Here is a 2,945-nt window from a genome sequence, read left to right as displayed (position 1 = left end):
TGTACTAATTGGCCAAGTCAAAAATCTATGAAAAAAATTAGTAGATAGATATATGAGTCTAGTTTCAGGAAAAATTTACGGATCTTAATTTCGAGTTTCGGAACTCAAGATATGAATTTTTAGGCGACTACGACGCAGAATGGCAGCACATTCCGAAATGCTTAAATAAACAATTTAAACCTATTTAAGGGATAGAATAAGTTTAGTAATGCCTCGTGCTCGATTCTGAAAACAGTCTCGGGTAAGGAGTGTTACATGAAGTGGCCAGCCATCATGTTGTTGTAGACAAAATGTACACTTGATATCCATAATTTATGGTACAAATTGATACAAATTGATAATAGGTTAGGTAAATGTTCCATGATAATGGGTTAGGTAAATGTTTCATGATAATAGGTTAGGTAAATGTTCCATGATAATGGATTAGGTAAATGTTTCATGATAATGGGTTAGGTAAATGTTTCATGATAAGAATATCATGTCTTTTGTATTAAAGAATTAAATGGATGAAATATGAAGTTTTATTAAAAGAAAAAGGGGTGAAAAGAACAAAGTTTTGTCCATCTTTGTTCATCATAGTTGAAACTTAGAGAAGAGAAAGGAGAGGAGAAAGCTCTTGAGTATTCGGTCATTAGGAGGAGGAAAATTGAAGGTAAGTTCTTGGTACCTTGCTTCTATTTTGAGGTTCATGAGTTCTTCTTGATTCTACCTTAACTCTTGAAGTATATTTTGATTTTTAGTTGTGTTGTGAGCATTTGGTCATGAATTAAAATGAAGGAAATGGTTGTTGTTTCATGTTCTTTTGATGAAAAATGGAAGATATGTGAAGTTGAGCCAAACAAATGAGCATGCATGTGCCTTAGATGCTAAAGGAAAAATCGGCTAACATGTTGTGCTTTGAAATGATGAAATGGAGATTATGCTTAAGTAAAAATCATAGATATGTGATGATTGATTGGTGATATACATGTTTAAATAACATGCATGCAAGATAGGTGTATGAAAGAGTGATTTGGTAATAAATCTGCTTGGGACAGCAGCAGTAACGTGACTTTGGAAAATCACCATAAATTGTGGGAGATGAATTAGAAGCTGAATAAATTATGTAATTAAAGCTTATTGAGTCTAGTTTCTAATGAAATAAACAAGAACATATTTTGAATTCTGTACAATGAGAAATTTGATTCGTAATGAAGAGTGGTCAGATTAGTCAAACAGTGAAACATGGGAAACTTTGAGAAAAATCTGGTATTGATTGGCTAAACCAAAATTCTGAAAATTTTATGGATAGAAGATATATGAGTCTATTTTAAGGAAAATTAACGGAACTTGATTTGGAGTTTCGTAGCTCCAGTTATAAATGATTTAGTGACTGTTGCTCAGGAAGACAGCTTGCAGTGAAATTATGATTATGTGGTAAACATTGACAAAAATTTGTTAATGAGTTGTTTATTGATTTCTTATAAGCTTACTATGATCTGTAGGTGTGGTTGGCGAATATTGTAAGGGGTTAATCGTAGTTTGTATTTGAATAGTTAGATTAACGTGTTAGTAATCCAATTGTAGGCGGTTCGTGTGTGGATCTCGTCAGCATATCGTCGCAAATAGGTGTGTAACTAAAACCCTCTTTCTTAGTCTAGATCGGCAAAAGTCGAAAAGCCGAAATGCCGAAAACCGGTATTTTGTAGATTTGCGAAAAGCGAATGCTCGTGAGGTAAATCGATTAATGTTTTTGGGAAGTTACAATGTTTGGACCGCAAAGTGCATGATTTACGTGCCCTCGATATTTTTGGGCCTAATGGGCCAAAATTAGAATGATGGGCCAACGTGCCCAATTCGGTAAGAACCCTTGGTACGTGATTCTGTAGTACGTGAAAGGTAGGAATATGCATGAAAAACCCTAAAATAGATAAATTACTGAAATACCTTTAAAAGTGAAAATTTACAGTTTACCCTAGGAGATAAATTACCAAATACCCCTAGGGTTAAATTGACTTAAATGCATGTTTGATTGTTGTTATTCTTGCATGCCATGTTGTTATTATCGATGCATGGGATTGGGATATTGACGGAGGAAGTATTGAAAGTGGCTTGTCCACATCTTGGAGGCTTTGCCTCAATTTATCGTTAATCGAAAGCAAAGGCCAAGAATGTGGAGTGTTGGGTGGGTGGGTTGAGCTATCCCCACATGGAGTGTATGGCTGGTACGGTGGAGTGTAGTGGTTGGTGGGTTGAGTAGTCTCCCAAATGGGCTTGCATATGTTTACTAATGTTGCATGTATTTTGAAATGGGCCTATGGTAAGGGCCATCTTGTTATCTGAATAAGGGCTAAGGCCCGGTTTATTGTAATCTGAAAGGGCTCGGTCCAATACCACTTTATTACTGAATGGGCTTAGGCCCAATGGACTTGAGCTGACTTGGGCTTTGAATGGGTTTTCCTTACACACTGAGTTTCCCCAAACTCACCCCTTTTATTTTCATCCACGCAGGTAATCCCCAACCATAGTGGGCTTGGAGCTGTGAGCTAATTCGGAGTGGCCACCCATTCTGAAAGTTTGATTTTCTTCTGGTGAACTGAACATCCTTTTATTTACGTTTGAAGTTTTGGGTTTTTAAATGTAATAAGGCCGCTTAATTATTTTTTATGGTTTTAATATGTATTACTAAGACAGGTAATACTTATTTTAACTGTTGAAATTGGATAGCTTTAGGGCGCGTTTTCAAAAACAACAATTGATTTCAAAATAACACGACAACAAGCAAAGCTTCCGCAATGAAAGTATTTTCCAAAATTAATCACTTTTCCTAAAAATGACTTAATCAAATCGGCTTCCTAGAAATATCCATGACGTTAAGGTGTGGTAATGGCAGTATGCATGTCTAGGATTGGATCCGAAGAGAGCTTGGTACTTAAGTAGTCCGATGGACTCACCACCTCTTTTCC

At 36.0% G+C, this 2,945-nt stretch overlaps 1 long non-coding RNA gene across 1 annotated transcript; it reads left to right on the top strand.

The window, feature by feature from the left end:
* Positions 1 to 506: 506 nt before the first annotated feature.
* LOC128293219 (uncharacterized) lies at positions 507 to 2,734 on the top strand. The gene is made up of 3 exons (XR_008283344.1): positions 507 to 652; positions 1,567 to 1,608; positions 2,491 to 2,734. It is a non-coding gene; the product is annotated as an uncharacterized LOC128293219 (long non-coding RNA).
* Positions 2,735 to 2,945: the final 211 nt, after the last annotated feature.

The sequence above is a fragment of the Gossypium arboreum genome, chromosome 5 (genome assembly GCF_025698485.1).
Source record: "Gossypium arboreum isolate Shixiya-1 chromosome 5, ASM2569848v2, whole genome shotgun sequence".
NCBI classification, from domain to species: domain Eukaryota; kingdom Viridiplantae; phylum Streptophyta; class Magnoliopsida; order Malvales; family Malvaceae; genus Gossypium; species Gossypium arboreum.
This window is presented reverse-complemented; position numbering and strand designations above follow the sequence as displayed.